Below are 22,263 nucleotides of genomic sequence, written 5' to 3'. Positions count from 1 at the left end.
TGAAACACGATTCTGAGCTCTGTTGTGGGAAGAATTTGCGAGGCTGTCATAAGAAACAAACTCAAAGGGAAACATCACGGATTTAGGGGTGAACATCATAGCAATTGATGTAAAGAGTTGCATGAGTCAGACACATTTTCCATTTATGATCAGTAGAGGTCTTATCTCACCTCTGGCCTGCCTCTGTAATTCTTTCTACATCTAAGCATTTAGAATTCAAACCCATCTATTGCATCCGCTGCTCTAGATGTCAGCAGATCTATATCGGTGAGACCAAGCGGAGGTTGGGCGATCGTTTCGCCGAACACCTCCGCTCGGTCCGCAATAACCAAGCTGACCTCCCGGCGGCCCCACCCTTCAACTCCCCCTCCCACTCCATCTCCGACATCTCTGTCCTGGGTCTTCTCCATGGCCACAGCGAGCAGCACCGGAAATTGGAGGAACAGCACCTCATATTCCGTTTGGGGAGTCTGCATCCTGGGGGCATGAACATCAAATTCTCCCAATTCTGTTAGTCCTTGCTGTCTCCTCCCCTTCCTCAGTCCCCCTGCTGTCCCCTCCCATCCCCCAGCCTTCGGGCTCCTCCTCCTTTTTCCTTTCTTGTCCCCGCCCCCGATCAGTCTGAAGAAGGGTTTCGGCCCGAAACGTTGCCTATTTCCTTTGCTCCATAGATGCTGCTGCACCCGCTGAGTTTCTCCAGCTTTTTTGTGTGCCTTAGAATTCAAACCCATTGCTTCTCCATTGCTCCTCTTGTATTTTTTGGTTTGATACCCAGGTGGCAAGTTGAAAGCTAACCCATGTAATTCTCCAATATACAGTGATCCTTCCACAGTGCAAAGTGTCTGGGTCCTGTTGTAATGGTTGGCTAGCTATCCTTTGTTAAATATGTCACTCTATGTTAAATTCAAACAGGATCCACAATTCCCTATCTATGGGTTTTTTAAACCTTCCAGAATGTATTACATCTGCTGGGGTGTTATTCTCCTAGTCATTTGTTTTACCTTTTGTTTAATTGTTTATATCGAGAAAATTGAAGAATAAACCTTTTCGTTCCATGAAACTCCCTAAGCATTTCACAGCCACTTCATATTCTTCACAGATAAATATGACGGATAGATAGAATGTACATCAGCGGCACGGTGGCGCAGCGGTAGAGTTGCTGCCTTACAGCGCTTACAACCCGGGTTCGATCCCGACTATGGGTGATGTCTGTACGGAGTTTGTACGTGACCGCGTGGGATCTTCGGTTTCCTCCCACACTCCAAAGACGTACAGGTGTGTTGGTTAATTGGCTTGGGATAAATTAAAATTTCCCTGGTGTTTGTGGGATTGCGTTAGTGTGCGGGGGATCGCTGGTCGGCACGGACTCAGTGGGCCAAAGGGCCTGTTTCCATGCTGTATCACGAAACTAAACTGAACTTAATAATATACAGTAGATTTAAGACTATTGAATACAATTTCACCTTACAGCAAGAGTTCATCTCTACTGCCCAGCAGATGGTAGATAGGATGTTCTGTTGGAGAAAATAGTAAGATTAAACGAGAACTTACCAGTTTGAAGTTTGATCTTTATTTTCTGAGGAGTAACGTTGAGGGATTACGTGAAGAACCCGCCAGGACGCATGCGTGTCAATCTTCACAGCAGTGGTGTGAAATCACAGATAACAGTAAATTAACTGAACATAGTAAGATTAGAGAAATAGGATACCAGTTGAACTTTATGATCGAGGGTGGGAGCGGAGGGCACATAATCCCTCAACGTTACTCCTCATAAAATAAAGATCAAACTTCAAACTGGTAAGTTCTCGATTAATCTTACTATTTTACTTCGGAGTCACGTGAGTGACTACGTGAAGATTTTAAAGCTGTGTGATTTCATGCCGTGGAAACGAGTCCAGGCGTCATACACAGCATAAGTGGGCCAATGATGAGTGAAATTAATATAGCATTCAGACATGACATAGATATAGACATGTTGATGCTATTAATGAACAATAGTGGGAATCGTAACCTCCCTCAACCTGGAGGAAGTATGAACCATACCTAACATAGAGTTGGCAAATACCCCCGATCTGGCAATGGGTTTATTCTGAATATTTGTACAGATTAATAGTTTGACCATCCTGCAGCAGCTAGGATGTGGTCCATAACCCTGCTGCTGAGGTATAGCGGTCCTGGTAGAGTGGGACTCAATTTCAATGTACACTCCTGTATATGCCAGACACATTTAACCCTCTGGAGAAGGTTTGTAGTGATTCCTTCTAACGAGGTTTTATGTAACTAACAATATTGCTAGTCAGAGTCTATAAGGCTCTTAGGGACCTTGACATACTGGTGTAGATGCGTGATCACACGCAACCCAAGGTCCTTGGGATATGCAACATCTAGTTTGGTCTGTGTCCCTGTCTACTCTGCTTGACTAATCATAAACAAAACATGTTATTATAGCCCGCAGATATGATCATTCTATCCAGCGTAGCAATGACTGGACCCGTAGCGCTGTACTCAATGCCATGGCATAACCACTAGTACGTGAGTTTGACCAAGGACAAGGATGTTGCCGGTGCCTATCAGCGAAGTGATGTAGCACAATGTTAACAACCCATATCTCTGCGTCCCTAGGCCTAGGAGGTTTTTAGTTGACGATACCCTTCATAATCTAGACGTCAGAGGGTAAGACCGGAAAGAGTGGTTTATATTCTCCGCAGCCAAATGATGAGGAGGTACTTCAAGCACAGTAAATGGAATTTTAACTTGGTTATAATCCCATAAAACTGAATTTTAACGTGTCAGTCATCCGTGCTGAGTTAAACGTAATGAAGAATAAACAATACTTCCCATCTCCTATTCGGTTTGTTGCTATTTGGTGCTATCCCTGCAATCTGCAGTGGGTACTCCTAATGCTTATGGTTAGACAACCCGAGCCGCAGGAAACGGCCTCTCAGAGTCTGTAAGTCTATGAATTAATTATATCTTGCAGAGGATGGTTTCAACATCACAACTGAACCAGCATCTTTTTTATCTGGAAATAACCATGTGTGGTTTTATGCTCATTCCCCACATCAGCGGGAATCATGGGTATATAACCCAGGCAGGGACTATGAAACCTGGAAGCGGGAATCTTGCTGAATTTTGCAAGACCCGTCTATTGAGGCCAAATGGAGGAAGATATAAAGAACATTCCTCCCTTGTGTAGCAAGAATGCACCCTTTGCCACTAATATGCCGTATTTTTTGCAACTGTTGATTGAACCTGGATGCAAGCATTTCAATCGTTAGTGTTCCATCGATTCACAATGTTATTAAATGCTTTGTAATCACACATTCATTCTGTGTTGTCATTGATTTTGCATGATAATACACCAGTACTAAATGCGGTTAGGTAAAACTATCACCGGATACTTTGATTTGATTGTACCTTTGTGATTAACATATACCACCACCAAAGTGTGTCACCTTGGACTTGTGCATGCAGGTTATGCATATCCACATGCCCTTTAATGCACAAAATGCACCTTGTGTCCATTGGCAGTTGATACCATAACTGAACACTTGATAACTCATACTAATCCCATCTGCCTCCGTAACTAGAGATGGTATTAGTAGATTTCCCATCTTTGGGCAATAGCATCAGTTTGGAAATGACTGAAGATTTACAGATGAGAGGTTTTTAGTGGAGCAACGCTGAATACTGTTCGTCCATCATTGTGACCTTGTTAGTTTCAGCTGAGAATAGCAGAGGTCTAATCTTTTGTCTCAGAGCTGATCCCAGACAAATAAATGGTTTGATTGTATCCCAATAATCAATAGTTTCATTTGGTATCAACTTAATTTGAATTTAACTGGATGGGTGAGAACCTCAATTTCTCAAATATAGCTAAGTAGCTGATAAGGCTAATTTAGTAAAATACAGTATGTTCAATATCATCCAGATTGGGCAAGCCACTTATTTGTTAGCTCTGTGCAGTCAAAGCACTGATTGTAGTGATTTAATAATAATCTGGAAACTGAAGTTGGCCCATTTTGCAACCCTACTGAGTGTATTATTGCCGAAGCAGTTAAATTTCAAATATCTTCTGTGAAAGGAAATGATCACATGGAAGTTATTCAGAAATGTCTAAACTGCACATGTGGGTTGAGGCTGTTGACATTGATCAGTCCACATCCCATATTGTGAGCCTGTCTTGAAAGGCAAACTCCACCATACCTGTTGTGCAGTATAAATTAATCTTATGTTATCCCAAACCAGTGTAAATATTCAAACCAGTTTACGATTACTAACTTGTATCCGTGATGGGAGACGTCATCGATGTGGCTCCATACCTTTATCCGGATGGGAGGACTTATGCAATCCGACCTAGGAGCTGCCTCAACCATGTGTGCTTGATTTTGCTCTTCTGCTCCTGGGAGGTAGAGGAGCTTGAGTACGGGGTTGGCGCATCTTTCAGGATGGCCGTTCTGGGCTATGGCCTAAAAAAGACCTTTGTTCTGTTTGTACGGCCTTCAAGCTTTCACCAGCTTCAGTGCATCGTGGTTTGCTGGTGGGTGCATAGGGGTACTGCCGCCGGAGAAGTTAGGTCTTGTGTGATGATGTGGCCTTCCTGAGCCCGATGGCCCTTGTCGAGCTCCTGCTGCTGGTTGTGTTGTTCCTGCACCCCCTGCACACTTGTGGTATCTTCAGCCAAACCCCTGTCTTCAGAGTCAGCCCAGAAGTGACTCCTAATGCTCCCCTCTGTCGAGGGAGATGCATTATGCAGCCCTCAATATGGTGCTGCCATAGGCGTCCTAGGGCCCCATGGTGACTAGACTCCATATACCGGAGCATGTCACATTGGAGCTTCTGCTCCATCAACCGCTCCATGCGGGATATGCGATCACAGTTGCTCCCGCCGGCGGTGAGTCTTCACAGCCCGACTCGTCCGAGTCTTCGGCCTGTCCGACTTCTGCTTGGCTTTCCCGCCAGTCTGTGGTGTCGATTCCGACTGTGCTGGTGCCAGGTCGGAGACTGCAGATCAATAGCGATCCAGGTGCAGTCTACCGCTGCTGACTGCCCGCAGTTCCGCGGTCCTCCACAGTCAGTCTGGATGTGGTCCATTCCTGTAACATATTCTCACTAAATAGCATAAAACGACCTTCGAGTAAGGAATTTACCTGCATGTCCTTTTTAAACTTTCTGCTGCAGGGGCTAAGCTCCTCCTGAGTCTGGTCTCGTGGTCGTAGTTTGTTACAGCTGGGGTTCCCTCTGTGGTCCTTGTAGAAAGGCTTCCATTGCGGGTATTTCTCCCCCGAGCTTTCTCTCCGCTGTCCCTTATAGCAGGGCTTCTCCGCGATGTTCTCCAGTCGGGGCTTCCCCCCCTCCCCCCTGATCTGGGTATCCCCGCAGTAACTGCAGCCGGGATATCCCCACGGTCCCTATAAAAGGGATAGTTGCGTTACAAAGTCGGGGGGGGATGTCCTGCTTCGTGGGGGTGGGGGGGGTAATCCTGCTTCGTGGGGGGGGGGGGGGGATATGAAGCCGCTGGTTTTTTTGCCAGCGGCTCAGTAGCAACTTACTGCCGTCCACTCCTCGCATCCCCGGTCTATGGAGTGGGTTGTCCAGGTGCCTCCGGCTCCAATATGAAGCCACTAGCTCCACCGCCAGCGGCTCGAAGGCGAATCCACCGCCACCCGCTCCCCTTGTTCCGCGGTCTCTGGAGCGGGTTCTCCACCAATATGAAGCCGCTGGTTCTACCGCCAGCGGCTCAAAGGTGAATCCACCGTCGCTCGCTACCCGCATTCCGCGGTCTTCCAAGCGCCTAGGTCCGTGGGCGGGATACCCCGTGACCGGGGTTCCCTGAAGTTCGAGACTGGGGTCTCCCCTCCGCCCCGACTTTGCCCCGAACTTTTAGCAGAACCTCCAAGTAAGGGTTCCTGCAAGAAGATTTAACCTGAAAAGTTTAAAAAAAACTTTCCTCAGGTCTGTTGCTGGCAGGTGAATCACATCCAACCTGCCAGTCATCACGCAATGCGATAGACGATATGACACGCATGCGTCCTGGCGGGTTCTTCACGTAGTCACTCACGTGACTCCGAAGTAAAATACTGCAGGGCAGTCTTCAAACCAGAAAATATGTTCCCTGCTTCAGGCTGATGAGGATACAACTAATTTTTAAAATCAATGGGCATCCAGAGAAGGAGTGTCACCAGTCAATGAAGGGCCATGCAGTGGGTGAGGGAGGGGAACGGCATCTGAGGGGTTCAAGGGAGCAGATAACGAGACAAAAGCAGGGCAGAGTGCAGACGACACAAAAGTCGGTAGTTGCAGATAGTGAAGATGGTTGTGAAAAATTGCACAGGATCTTGATCGGTTGGGGCAGGTGGGCTGAGGAATGGCTGTTGGAGTTTTATACAGAGAAATGTGAGGTGTTGCATTTTGTGAAGTTGAACGTGGGCAGCACCTACACAGTGCATGGTTGAAGCTCTTGGAAATGCTGTGGAGCAGAGGGATCTAGGAGTGCAGGTGCATGGTTCCTTGAAAGTGGCATCACAGGGTGGTTGAAAAATCCTTGGACACTTTGCCCTTCATCGTTCAGAATACTGAAAATAAAAGTTGGGGAGTTGCAGTTGTTTAAGACGTTGGTGAGAGCACATTTGGAGTACCTTGTTCAGTATTGGGCACCGAGTTATTGGAAAGATGTTGTCAAGTTGGAGAGGGAGCAGAGAAGATTAATGAGGATGCTTCCATGACTTGTCTGGGATCGACGTTCCAACCGTGGCCTGCGGATTTCACCAACGAGGAGCTCGCAGTCTCGGGTAGAGGCCGATGTCAGGAAGCTCCAAGGTTGCAGAAGGTTCGACCAGCCCCGACCTGGGGTCCATCGCCCGGCGCGGAGAGCTGACATCCCCCGATGCAGGAGCTTGATAACCCCGACGCAGAGACCCCGACCGCCGGCTACGGGAGTCAAGATCGTCCCGTCAATGGAAGGCTTGAGGCCCCCCACCACGGGAGAACAAAGAAGGGAAGAGATTTAACTTTTTTTTCACCTTCCATCACAATGAGGAATGTGGAGGAGTTACTGTGGTGGATGTCCATGTTAAAATGTATTTTTTGTGTGTTGTTGCTATTTATTAGTATGACTGGCAAATTAAATTCCTCGTTTGTTGCAAAACATACTTGGTTAATAAAGTATGATTATGATTGGGATTATGATGAATTGAGGGACTGAGGCCAATTTCATTGCCCTATACAGGGACACATGACAATAAACTCACTTGAACTTGAGCTATAGTGAGCGGTATAGTGGGCTAGGACTATTCCTTGGAATGCAGGAGGGTGAGGAGTGATCTTATAGAAGTGTACACAATCGAGAGCGGAATAAATTGGGTAGACACACAGTGTCTCTTGCCCAGAGTAGGGGAGTCAAGAACCAGAGGTCATAGGTTTAAGGTGAAGGGGGAAAGATTTAATAGGAACCTGTGGAGCAATCTTTTTACACAAAAGGTAGTGAGTGCATGTAACGGGCTGCCTGAGGAGGTAGTTATGGCAGGTACTGTTGCAATATTTAGAAGAAACTAAATGTTTCACAGGTACATGGATAGGATAGGTATAGAGGGATATCGGTCAAATGCTGGCATGTGGGACGTGGAATTCTCTGCCTCAGAGGGCGGTGGAGGCAGGTTCTTTGGATGCTTTCAAGACATGTTGGGCATTCCTCATACAGCTGTTTTCATGCTGTATGACTTTGTCTCTATGACTGTGTGACTCTAATCTAACTCTAAGGGGCGGCATGATGATGCAGTGGTAGAGTTGCTGCCTTATATCGCTTGATGGACCCTGACTACGGGTTGGATCCTGACTACGGGTGCTGTCTTTGCAGAGTTTGCACGTTCTCCCCGCGACCGCCTGGTTTTTTTTCCGAGATCTTCGGTTTCCACCCACACTCCAAAGACGTACAAGTTTGTAGGTTAATTGGCTTGGTATCAATGTAAAATTGTCCGTAGTGTGTGTGTAGGATAGTGTTAAGGGCCTGTCCCACTTGGGCGATCTAATTGGCGTGTTTAGAAGAGTTTGAAAATTGACACATTGAAGACCTCCTTTGACTATGTAGAAGACATCCTTCAACCTCCTTCGACTGTTGAAGACCAGCTTTGATTAGCTATGACTAGCGTCATGAAAATTGGACACCAAATAGTGGAGAGTGAAGACGACATTTTTCGGCCTCCCTTCGACTATGATGAAGACTATCTACGACTGCCTTCGACTACCTTTGATTACCCTCGACTAACATGCCGACCTACTACAACCTACTACGACTAAACCTACGAGTAAAAAAAGTATCGATTTTTTCCATGGCAACCTTTTTTTACTTGCGGGCATTTTTTAACATATTGAATAAAACGGTGCAAAGTGCGGAACCAAATGGCAGGACTGTCATATACTGAGAGAATGGAGCAGCTGGGCTTGTACACTCTGGAGTTTAGAAGGATGAGAGGGGATCTTATTGAAACATATAAGATTGTTAAGGGCTTGGACACACTAGAGGCAGGAAACATGTTCCCGATGTTGGGGGAGTCCAGAATCAGGGGCCACAGTTTAAGAATAACGAGTAAGCCATTTAGAACAGAGACGAGGAAACACTTTTTCTCACTGAGAGTTGTGTGTGGAATTCTCTGCCTCAGAGGGCGGTGGAGGCAGGTTCTTTGGATGCTTTCAAGAGAGAGCTAGATAGGGATCTTAAAAATAGCGGAGTCAGGGGATGTGGGGAGAAGGCAGGAACGGGGTACTGTTTGATTGGGGATGATCAGCCATGATCACATTGAATGGCGGTGCTGGCTCGAAGGGCCAAATGGCCTAATCCTGCACCAATTGTCTATTGTCTATTGTCTAACCTAGTGAGGCCTCAAGTCCGTGGAGCCCACTCTCGAGCATGAAGGAGAGTTACGAAGACCTCCTATAACCTCGTGTCGACCATGCTGCGAGTATGAGTCGAGGGCAAACTCGCCAGAACTCGCGGATTATGTCGCCCAAATGGGACAGCCCCTTTATTGTGCGGGGATTGCTGCTCAGTGTGGACTCGGTGGGGTGAAGCGCCTGTTTCCGAGCAGTATCTCTAAAGGAAAAAGAACGGAACATTTCAGAACTTCTAAAACAATACTTGAGCCATAAGATTCTGGAACAACTGAGGTGACAGGGAACACACCGGAGGATGTTGACACCTTGACCCAAATGATAAGAGATGGCTGTGGTGCAATACATCCCCATCATAATCTCCTTGGCTGTTGCAGAATGAAGAGTAAAATATAATGACTTGACAAGGGAAACTAAGGTGAAAAAAAGTATGGGTAGCAACAAATCAGCATGGTATTTGAGGAATCAGTGCCTTAGCTGGCTGAATGCATAGATGGAGAGACAACAGAGTTAGGTTCCCCACCAGAGTTGCAGAAAGAGAAATAAATAGAACTGCCATTCAAAAGAAACCCACCCTAATTCTCCCACTAATTTCACTTTCCTGATTAATGTTACTGTTTGTACGGCTTGTTGCCACCTTCCCCTCAGCCATAAATGAACCATTGTGCATTTAGTTTAGTTTAGTTTAGAGGTACGGAATGCTCGGGAAAAAAAGCCCTTCGGCCCACCGAGTCCACACCGACCAGCGATCCCCGCACATTAACACTCACTCGGGACAATTTACAATTGTACCCTGGCCAATTAGCCTACAAACCTGTACGTCTTTGGAGTATGGGATCATGCTTGATCATTGTCTTCTTTTATCTGTTGGTTCTTACATTCTCTTTGTACTCTTCCATATCTCCAGTTTCCCTCTCCCCTGACCCTCCCTCTGAAGAAGGGTCTCGACTCGGAATGTCACCTATTCCTTTTCTCTGGAGATGCTGCCCGTCCCGCTGAGTTACTCCAGCATTTTGTGTCTCCACCATCTGTGGTTCCTGCCTACACACTCCATTGCATGGTTAACTTGCTACCAGCATGTTTCTTGTGATATGCTGGCAGTCCCACCCCTTTAGTTTAGCCTAGTTTGGCTTAGAGATACAGCGTGGAAACTGGCCCTGCGGCCCACTGAGTCCGCGCCGACCAGCGATCCCTGCACATTAATACTATCCCTACACACACAAGGGACAATTTTGCATTGATATCAAAGCCAATTAACCTACAAATCTGTAGGTCCACGGGGTGTGGGAGGAAACCGGAGCACCCGGAGAAAACCCACGCAGGTCACGGGGAGAGCGTACAAACACTGGTAATCAGGATTGAACCCGGGTCTCCGGCGCTGAAAGGTAGGAGCTCTACCGCTGTGCCATTGTACCACCCTAAATGTACCCTTCCAAAGCAGAGCATGTTGGTTGATGGGAGCAGAGATGTTGGTTGATGGGTGCAGAGATGATGGTTGATGGGAGCAGTGTTCATAACTGTTTTACTTAGCCACTTTTATTTAAGAGAAAAGCAGTAAATAAGTGGCTATAGGAAGGATGTCAACAAAATAGAGAGAGTACAGAGGAGATTTACTAGAACGTTGCCTGGGTTTCAACAACTAAGTTACAGAGAAAGGTTGAATAAGTTAGGTCTTTATTCTCTGGAGCGCAGAAGGTTAAGGGGGGACTTGATAGAGGTCTTTAAAATGATGAGAGGGATAGACAGAGTTGACGTGGACAAGCTTTTCCCTTTGAGAATAGGGAAGATTCAAACAAGAGGACATGACTTCAGAATTAAGGGACAGAAGTTTAGGGGTAACATGAGGGGGGAACTTCTTTACTCAGAGAGTGGTGGCTGTGTGGAATGAGCTTCCAGTGGAAGTGGTGGAGGCAGGTTCATTGGTTTCATTTAAAAATAAATTGGATAGGCATATGGATGAGAAGGGAATGGAGGGTTATGGTATGAGTGCAGGCAGGTGGGACTAAGGGAAAAACGTTGTTCGGCGCGGACTTGTAGGGTCGAGATGGCCTGTTTCTGTGCTGTAATTATTATATGGTAATATGGTTATATGGAATGAAACAAGCTCCAAACTGGACCCACAATTCTCCAAGACTGAAAGTAACCTTTTTAAAAAAAAAAAACCCAGCTGATTCTGCTTACTATAAGCAGGCTTGGCATCGCTGATTTTGCATTTTAATGCATGGTGAGGTTAATGATCTGATGACGTTTTGCCACTGTGTCCTGACAGCCGATTAATTAGATATGCCATTTATTGTCACTATACATGTACAGTGAAACTGAAATTGTAACATTGTAACTTCATTGTAACATTAAAGTACCTTGTTCATTGAATGCAGCAATTTTGGATCCATTTAACACAAGATCCCCGGAACAAAGGAGAAGGTCTTTCAATCCTGACCGCGTAAAGCTTTCCCCAGTCTCTGCCATGTTTGTGGAGCTCAGTCCCTCTCTATTTTGCTTTCTTGCGGAAGTTCCTCTTACTATTGCCCGTTCTACCATTGTCAAGTTTCTTCCTAAACACCATTTCACCCTCCTATGCCTCTGCCACTGAGGCAATGACACTTGGATAGGAATAGGCAGGTATCTATGACTAGATGCAGTACTAATGGATGGTTCCTATCTCTCTTCTTCCAACCCCATGTTATCCCTTCTCACAAAATGATGGAGTAACTTAGCGAGTGAGGCAGCATCTCTGGAAAGAAGGATTGGGGGACGTTTCGGGTTGAGACCCTTCTTCAGGCTTCCTCGACCTGAAACGTCGCCCATTCCTTCACTCCAGAGATGCTGCCTCACCCGCTGAGTTACTCCAGCATTTTGTGTCTACCTTCGATTTAAACCAGCATCTGCAGTTCTTTTTTACACATTTTACTCCTTCTCACTATTGCAACCTTTCATGAAGTTGTTTGACTTCCATGGAGAATAGGCCTGTACTCGCTGGAGTTTAGGATGAGGGGGACCTCATAGAAATTTACCGAATAATGAAGGGCCTGGATAGAGTGGATGCGGAGAGGATGCTTCCACTAGTGGGAGAGTCTAGAAAGAAGGTTTCAAGGTCAGTTTATTGCCACATGTACCAATTAAGGGACAGTGAAATTTGAGTTACCATACAGCCATACTAAGTGAAAAGCAACAAGACACACATAGCCATATAAAAGTTAACATAAACATCCATCACAGTGGATTCCACATTCCTCACTGTGATGGAAGGCAATAAAGTTCAATCTTCTTCCTCTTGTTGTCCCGTGGTCGGGGCAGTCAAACCATCTGTAGTCTGTGCGATCAAAGCTCCCGCAGCCAACGATCGAAGCCCCCATCGGGGTGAACGAAACTCCCACGTCGGGGCGGTTGAAACACTGTCCGCGACATGGAGCTCCCGAGTCGGCCTCTTCTTACCAGAGACCGCGGGCTTCACGATGTTAAAGTCTACAGGCCCCGCAGTTGGAGCTTGGATCCCCAGCAAAGGGATCGCAAGCTCTGCGATGTGCAGTCCCGCAGACTCCTGCAGTTTGGAGCGCCCGTCGGTCTCCAGGAAAGGCCACCAACTCCACGATGTTAAGCCACAGTGGGGACAGAGATACAATACGGAAATACATCGCGTCTCCGTCTAGGTAAGAGATTGAAAAAAAAATTCCCCCCAACCCCCCCCCCCCCACCCACAAAAAACAAACCAAGGAACACTAAAACATACTTTTTAACACATACTAAAAATACCAAAAAGAAGAAAGGACAGAAAGAATGTTGGTGATGCAGCCAATGCTGGTGGAGCCACCAGAGGTCATAACCTCAGACAGGGCGTTCCTTTAGGAAGGAGATTAGGATGAAATTCTAAGGGGAAAAAAAGTTGTGCAGGCAGGTGGGACTAAGGGGAAAAAAAGTTGTTCGGCACGGACTTGTAGGGCCGAGATGGCCTGTTTCCGTGCTGTAATTGTTATATGGTTATTGTTGTTATATGGAGAGGGTCCAGAGGAGGTTTGTAAGAATGGTCCCAGGAATGATTAGGTTAACCTAGGATGGGCGTTTGTCGGCACTGGGCCTGTACTCACTGGAGTGTAGAAGAATGAGGGGGACCTCATTGAAACATACAAAATAGTGAAAGGCTTGGATAGAGTGGACGTGGAGAGGATGTTTCCATTTGTGGGAGAGTCGAGGACTAGAGGTCATAGCCTCAGAATTGAAGGACGTCCTTTTAGGAAGGAGATGAGGATACATTTCTTTAGTCAGAGGGCGGTGAATCTGTGGAATTCATAGCCGCAGAAGACTGTGGAGACCAAATCAATGGATATTTTTATAAGGCAGAGATAGATAGGTTCTTGATTAGTACGGGTGTCAGAGGTCATGGTGAGGAGGCAGGAGAGTGGGGTTAGGAGGGGGAGATAGATCAGCCATGATTTTTTTTTTTTTTTTAATTATTATTAATTTATAGAACATGTTAAAAAATACAAACACAAATAAACTTGTAAGCAATAAAAAAAATAAAATAAAACACAAAGGAAAACAAACAAATAAGTAACTCAAATAATACAAATAATATCGTTCATGTTCAAAATGGGTAAGAAAACTTTTCTGGTCCAATCCCCTTCTTATTTTCTATACATTTTCATGGAAAAACAGAATAATGGGAACAAATGGACCCAGAATCTGTTGAACAGTCCACCAACAAGAAATAACCAAACAGAAAAGAAAATCACTAGTCCAGCTCATAACATAGAAACATAGAAACATAGAAATTAGGTGCAGGAGTAGGCCATTCGGCCCTTCGAGCCTGCACCGCCATTCAATATGATCATGGCTGATCATCTAACTCAGTATCCCATACCTGCCTTCTCTCCATACACTCTGATCCCCTTAACCACAAGGGCCACATCTAACTCCCTCTTAAATATAGCCAATGAACTGGCCTCAACTACCCTCTGTGGCGGAGAGTTCCAGAGATTCACCACTCTCTGTGTGAAAAAAGTTCTTCTCATCTCGGTTTTAAAAGGATTTCCCCCTTATCCTTAAGCTGTGACCCCTTGTCCTGGACTTCCCCAACATCGGGAACAATCTTCCTGCATCTAGCCTGTCCAACCCCTTAAGAATTTTGTAAGTTTCTATAAGATCCCCTCTCAATCTCCTAAATTCTACAGAGTATAAACCAAGTCTATCCAGTCTTTCTTCATAAGACAGTCCTGACATCCCAGGAATCAGTCTGGTGAACCTTCTCTGCACTCCCTCTATGGCAATAATGTCCTTCCTCAGATTTGGAGACCAAAACTGTACGCAATACTCCAGGTGTGGTCTCACCAAGACCCTTTACAACTGCAGTAGAACCTCCCTGCTCCTATACTCAAATCCTTTTGCTATGAAAGCCAACATATCATTCGCTTTCTTTACTGCCTGCTGCACCTGCATCCCTACCTTCAATGACTGGTGTACCATGACACCCAGGTCTCGCTGTATCTCCCCCTTTCCCAATCGGCCACCATTTAGATAATAGTCTGCTTTCCCGTTTTTGCCACCAAAATGGATAACCTCACATTTATCCACATTATACTGCATCTGCCAAACATTTGCCCACTCACCCAGCCAGTCCAAGTCACCTTGCAGTCTCCTAGCATCCTCCTCACAACTAACACTGCCCCCCAGCTTAGTGTCATCCGCAAACTTGGAGATATTGCCTTCAATTCCCTCATCCAGATCATTAATATATATTGTAAATAGCTGGGGTCCCAGCACTGAGCCTTGCGGTACCCCACTAGTCACTGCCTGCCATTGTGAAAAGGACCCGTTTACTCCTACTCTTTGCTTCCTGTTTGCCAGCCAGTTCTCTAGCCACATCAATACTGATAACCATTCAATCTTTTGTTTATACAATAACCATTCAATCTTTTGTTTCTGAAGAGTGTTTTTAGTTTGAATAGAGTATTACATTTTTTCAGCTCATCATGGCAGTTATTCCAGAGACTAACACCCTTTGCTGTAACACAATGGAGTTTTGCATTAGTTCTTATTGCCGGTTTTTCGAATATATGGGTTCCTCTCAGGTTCCACCTGATTGAATGGTGGAGTAGACTTGATGGGTTGAATGGCCTAATTCTACTACTATCCCTTATAGAAACATAGAAACATAGAAAATAGGTGCAGGAGTAGGCCATTTGGCCCTTCGAGCCTGCACCGCCATTCAATATGATCATGGCTGATCATCCAACTCAGTATCCTGTACCTGCCTTCTCTCCGTATCCCCTGATCCCTTTAGCCACAAGGGCCACATCTAACTCCCTCTTAAATATAGCCAATGAACTGGCCTCAACAACCTTCTGTGGCAGAGAATTCCAGAGATTCACCACTCTCTGAGTGAAAAATGTTTTTCTCATCTCGGTCCTAAAAGATTTCCAAAGAATTATGAATTTGACCTTATGTATGAAGAGTTTGGTGTCCTATCCGGTCAGGTCTTCCAATCTCAGCACTGAGTTCTTTTAAATTCCTTTAAATAACGATGAAAGCAACAAACTGATGCAATGTGCTCCTGATTCCCGTGAGATCCTTCCATGGCAATCAGGGTGAGTATTAGTTTACTTTAGAGATACAGGGTTAGAGATACATAGGAAACAAGCCTTTTAGTTTAGTTTAGTTTTTAGTTTAGAGATGCAGCACGGAAACAGGCCCTTTGGCACTCTGAGTCCGTACCGACCAGTGATCCCCGCTATCCTGCACACACAAGGAACAATTTACACATTTACACAATTTATACATACACCAAGCCAATTAATCTACAAACCTGTACGTCTTTGGAGTGTGGGAGGAAACCGAAGACATCAGTGAAAACTCAACGCGGTCACGGGGAGAATGGATTAAAGGCCGATAAATCCCCAGGGCCAGATAAGTTGCATCCCAGAGTACTTAAGGAAGTAGTCCCAGAAATAGTGGATGCATTAGTGATAATTTTTCAAAACTCTTTAGATTCTGGAGTAGTTCCTGAGGATTGAGGGTAGCTAATGTAACCCCACTATTTAAAAAGGGAGGGAGAGAGAAAATGGGGAATTACAGACCAGTTAGTCTAACATCGGTAGTGGGGAAAATGCTAGAGTCAGTTATTAAAGAGGGGTTAGCAGAATTTTTCGAGGATGTAACTAGTAGAGTGGATAAGGGAGAACCAGTGGACGTGTTATATCTGGACTTTCAGAAGGCTTTTGACAAGATTCCACATAAGAGATATGTACAGAGAAGGTTCACCAGACTGATTCCTGGGATGTCAGGACTTTCTTATGAAGAAAGACTGGATAGACTCGGCTTGTACTCGCTAGAATTTAGAAGATTGAGGGGGGATCTTATAAAAACTTACAAAATTCTTAAGGGGTTGGACAGGCTAGATGTAGGAAGATTATTCCCGATGTTGGGGAAGTCCAGAACAAGTGGTCACAGTTTAAGGATAAGGGGGAAGTCTTTTAGGACCGAGATGAGAAAAAATCATTTTTTACACAGAGTGGTGAATCTGTGGAATTCTCTGCCACAGAAGGTAGTTGAGGCCAGTTCATTGGCTATATTTAAGAGGGAGTTAGATGTGGCCCTTGTGGCTAAAGGGATCAGGGGGTGTGGAGAGAAGGCAGGTACAAGATACTGAGTTGGATGATCAGCCATCATCATATCGAAGGGCCGAAGGGCCTACTCCTGCACCTATTTTCTATGTTTCTATGTTTCTATGTACAAATTCCATCTCGACAGCACCTGTATTCGGGATCAAACCTGGGTCTCCGGCACTGCAAGCGCTGTAAGGCAGCAACACTACTGCTGCGCCACCATGCCACCCATATGTTTCCAAATCCAATGGATGAGAAAGGAATGGAGGGTTATGGTCTGAGTGCAGGTAGTCGGGACTAGGGGAAAATAAGTGTTCGGCACGAACTTGAAGGCCTGTTTCCATGCTGTAATTGTTATATGGTTATATAGTTATATGGTCATTCCTGTCCATGTATCTATCCAAGTGTCCTTTGAATGTTGTTATTGTACATGCCTCAATTACTTCCTATGGCAGTTCACCCTCTGTGTGAAAAAGTTGATGCTCAGATACCTATTAAATCTTTCCCCTCGCAACTTAAACCTATGCCCTCTAGCTCTTAGGGGAAAAAAAGACTGCATTCACCCGATCTATACCACTCATGATTTTAAATACCTCGACAAGATCACTCAGCCTCCTGCACAACAAGGAATAAACTTGCAGACTGTCCATCTTTGCCCTGTAGCTGAGGGTCTTGAGCCCCAGAAACATCCTTGTTAATCTTCACTGCACTCTTTCCAACTTAATGGCATCTTTCTTACAGCAAGGTGACCAAAATTGAACACAATACTCCAGTTTTTTCCAAGTAAACAAAATAATTTCAGAAGCCCCCCCACCCTTCTTCCCCTTCCCCTCTCTCCCCTGTGTCCCACCTGGACTTGCACCTATTTCTCCTCGCCTCCTCCCCTTCCACCTATCACAACTAGAGAGCAGTCCTGCAATACCATCTACCTTATGGTGACCCTTGGACTATCTTTGATTGGACTTTACTGGCTTTATCTTGCACTAAATATTATTCCCTTATCTATCTGCACACTGTGAATATGACGATTGTAATCATGTATTGTCTTTCCGCTGGCTGGTTAGCACGCAACAAAAGCTTTTCACTGTACCTCGGTGTAGATTGGTTTATGCATGCAACCAATCATATATAGGTTAGCATCACTAACCCCGCCTTACTGTATCATTTATATTAACACATACTTCCTATGCCAAGCAGTTCGGTAGCAGACAGGAGGCAGTGACAACCAACATGCTGTTAAGTCTGTATGTGGATTAAAGATGATCTTAAGTTACGTGTTGTGTAGATGTCATATTTACATGGTGTCAGAAGTGGGATTCGAATACACTCGGTACACGTGACAATGAATTAAATGGAACTGAACTGAACACCTGCATTCCTTCCTCTTGGCAACTCTCATCCTTTTGTCTCACACCTTCTGTCTTTACATCTTTCCTTCTCTCCAGAGATGCTGCCTGTCCTGCTGAGTTACTCCAGCATTTTGTGTCTAGCTACAGTTTAAACTAGCATCTGTAGTTCCTTCCCACACGTTACATCTGAAAAAAAAATGAAATGATTCAATTTTATTGTCATTGTCAGTGTACAGTACAGAGACAACGAAATGCATTTTTAGCATCTCCCTTGAAAGGGAGACACAGGGCGTCGCGGTGTGCCCGCGCCTGCCGCCGTAATTACATTCCATTACAGGCAAAGGTGGGTGAAGTGTCTTGCCCAAGGACACAACGACAGTATGCACTCCAAGCGGGATTTGAACCGGCTACCTTCCGGTCGCCAGCCGAACACTTAGCCCATTGTGCTATCTGTCGGTCTATCTTTGTACAACCATCTGTTTATCAAAACCCCGTCCCCATTTGTGTCAACATATAACCTGCCAGACCTTGTCCTACACCTCCATCCCTTGCAGCTTACTTCCCCCTACAGCCCCACCTACATTCGAACCAGTGTCCAGACCCACCACCGCCAAATCCACGACTCGTGATTAACATACCCGTGCCATCCGTCACCTCCGACAGCCTCTGTGCATCTGGGCCTCCATGTCATAAGTAACAGGAGAAGAATTAGGCTGTTTCAGCCCATCTTGTCGACTCCACCATTCAATTATGGCTGATCTATCTCTCCCTTCTTATTCCATTCTCCTGCTTTCTCCCCGTAACCTCTGACACCTGTACTAATCAAGAATCTATCTATCTCTCCCTTAAAAATATCCGCTGACTTGGCCTCCACAGCCTTCTGTGGCAAAGAATTCCACAGATTCACCACCCTCCGACTAAAGAAATGTAACCTCATCTCCTTCCTAAAAGGACGCCCTTCAATTCTGAGGCTATCACCTCTAGTCCTCGACTCTCCCACAAATGGAAACATCCTCTCCGCGTCCACTCTATCCAAGCCTTTCACTATTTTGTATGTTTCAATGAGGTCCCCCTCATTCTTCTACACTCCAGTGAGTACAGGCCCAGTGCCGACAAATGCCCATCCTAGGTTAACCTAATCATCCTGGGACCATTCTTACAAACCTCCTCTGGACCCTCTCCAGAGCCTGCACATCTTTCCTCAAATATGGTGCCCAAAATTGCTCATAATATTTTAAATGCGGCCTGACCAGTGCCTTATGGAGCCTCGCAAGCTAGCCGAGCCAGTGATGGATCTTTAGGGTCTTTTCCGAAGATGCTGGAGGTGAGTTTACGGACTGTTTACTTCTCATAGAGTCAAAGAGTCATACAGCTTGCAAATAGGTCCTTCCAATTTACCAATGCTGTCCAACATGCCCCATCTACACTAGTCCCACCTGCCTGCATTTGGCCCGTATACCCTTAAGCTTATTCTACCCATGTACATGGCACCCTTTGTGTGTCGATTATTTGCATGCCTTGGGTACGCAAAACAAAGAATTTCACTGTGACTTGTTACTTGTGGCAATAAAGTATTCATTCATCCTGTCCAATTGTTTTTTAAACGTTGTGATAGCACTTGTCTCAACTACCTCCTCCGGCAGCATGCTCCATATACCTACTATCATTTGTGTAAAAAGGTTGCCCCTCATGTTCCTATTAAATCTTTTCCCCCCTCGCCTTAAAGGTCAACTTTCCCTTTCACCTCCACCGCTCTCATAAATTTCTTATGGAGTGCTATCTCATAAGGTTTCACAATCAGGGGTGTGCTAATATCTGTGGCTTTAAGTCAAATCAGTCATAGAGTGATACAGTATGGAAACAGGCCCTTCAGCCCAAAGTACCCACACCAGCCAACATGTCCCAGCGACACTAGTCCCACCTGCCTACGTTTGGTCTATATCCCTCCAAACCTGTCCTATCCATTTACCTATCTGACAGTTTCTTAAATATTGGGATGGTCCCTGCCTCAACTACCTCTTCTGGCAGCTTGTTCCATCCACCCATCATCCTCTCCCCCTCTCCCCTCCTCCCCTCTCTCCCTCTCTCCCTCTCCCTCCTCCCCCCTCTCTCTCGCTCTCCTCCCCTCTCCTCTCCTCTCCTCTCCTACCCTCTCCCTCTCCTCTCCTCTCCTCTCCTGCTCCCCCCCCACCTCCCCTCCCCTCTCCTCCTCTCCTCCCCTTTCCCCATCTATTCCTATTAAATATTTTACCCTTCACCAAAACCTATGTCCTCTGCTCCTCAATTACCCTACTCTGGGCAAGTGGCTCTGTGCATTTACCCAATCTATTCCTCTCATGATTATATGCATCTTTCAGATCACCCCTCATCTACCTGCACTCCATGATATAGAATCCCAGCATGTTCTTAAATGTTGGGATGGTCCCAGCCTCGACTACCTCCACTGGCACCTCGCCCTCTATACCCACCACCCTTTGTGTAAAAAGGTTGTCCTCAGGTTTCTATTAAATATCTCCCCCTCACATTAAACCAATGTGTTCTGGTTTCTGATTCCCCTACTTTGAGTGACTGACTGTGTGCATTTACCCAATCTATTCCCCTCATCCCCTAATATAACTCTTTAAGATCACCTCTCATCCTCCGCATGCTCAGGTTCTCCCTAGTACTCAGGCCCTCAAGTCGTGGCAACATCCTCGCAAATATATCTCCTCTGGCAGTTTGTTCCATACCCACAGAGTTGTGAATCTGTGGAATTCTCTGCCACAGAAGGCAGTGGAGGCCAATTCACTGGATGTTTTCAAGGGAGAGTTAGATTTAGCTCTTTGGGCTAATGGAATCAAGGGATATGGGAAGAAAGCAGGAACGGGGTACTGATTCTGGATGATCAGCCATGATCATATTGCACGGTGGTGCAGGCTCGAAGGGCCAAATGGCCTACTCCTGCACCTATTTTCTATGGTTCTAAGTTTCTAAACACCCACCACCCCTTGTGTGAAAAGATTTCCCCTCAGAATCCAATGAAATCTTTTCTCCCTCATCTTACGGGAAAGCAGACTATTATCTAAATGGTGGACGATTGGGAAAGGGGGAGATGCAGCGAGACCTGGGTGTCATGTTACACCAGTCATTGAAGGTAGGCATGCAGGTGCAGCAGGCAGTAAAGAAAGCGAATGGTATGTTGGCTTTCATAGCAAAAGGATTTGAGTATAGGAGCAGGGAGGTTCTACTGCAGTTGTACAGGGTCTTGGTGAGACCACACCTGGAGTATTGCGTACAGTTTTGGTCTCCAAATCTGCGGAAGGACATTATTGCCATAGAGGGAGTGCAGAGAAGGTTCACCAGACTGATTCCTGGGATGTCAGGACTGTCTTATGAAGAAAGACTGGATAGACTTGGTTTATACTCTCTAGAATTTAGGAGATTGAGAGGGGATCTTATAGAAACTTACAAAATTCTTAAGGGGTTGGACAGGCTCGATGCAGGAAGATTGTTCAGGACAAGGGGTCAAAGCTTAAGGATAAGGGGGAAATCCTTTAAAACCGAGATGAGGAGAATTTTTTCACACAGAGAGGGGTGAATCTCTGGAACTCTCTGCCACAGAGGGTAGTTGAGGCCAGTTCATTGGCTATATTTAAGAGGGAGTTAGATGTGGCCCTTGTGGCTAAGGGGATGAGGGGGTATGGAGAGAAGGCAGGTACGGGATACTGAGTTGGATGATCAGCCATGATCATATTGAATGGCGGTGCAGGCTCGAAGGGCCAAATGGCCTACTCCTGCACCTAATTTCTATGTTTCTATGTTAAACCTGTGTCAATTGAGGCGCTGGCGTGCTCCTAACTAGGTTTTTTTTACACCATTTAATAGAAAATATGGTTTGGAAATCTCAGCTGTCAGTCTTCTAGAGGAATCTTTGTACATCAGGGCATGGTCTGCACAATCTGTCTGATGGATCCAGCAGTTCTTGAAACCTTCCCTCTCTCTCGTTAAGGCCGCATCCATCAAATATTTAACATTTTATTTGGAGCTTCCAGAGCTCGTTGACAATAAAAAGGGGTTGTCAATTTTATGTTGTACATTGCAGGTGACAGTATTAAATCCTCGCGTGCACATGAGTAGCATGATGTAAACTGGATCCTGATTAGGGGTGCTGAATCCATTTTAGTATCTGTCCACCGGCTAAAGTTGAACAACAGTATAATCTGAACTTATTATCATAAACCAACAAGGAGCTTCCAGGTTTTCGGCTGTTAAAATATGTTGAGCAGATGGCCGCAAGAGTTATTTATGGCCATTTTTTTAACGTGCAGAAATTTACGACTTTTTGGGTTTTAGTTACCATGGCAACATGATTTAATTATCGACTGGTTGGCCAATTTTTTTCCTGGCAGCAAGAGCAACAAAAGTCAAATTTATGTTGAATGTGCATGAGA

Source organism: Leucoraja erinacea, chromosome 6 (genome assembly GCF_028641065.1).
Source record: "Leucoraja erinacea ecotype New England chromosome 6, Leri_hhj_1, whole genome shotgun sequence".
Classification (NCBI taxonomy): Eukaryota; Metazoa; Chordata; class Chondrichthyes; order Rajiformes; family Rajidae; genus Leucoraja; species Leucoraja erinaceus.
This window is presented reverse-complemented; position numbering follows the sequence as displayed.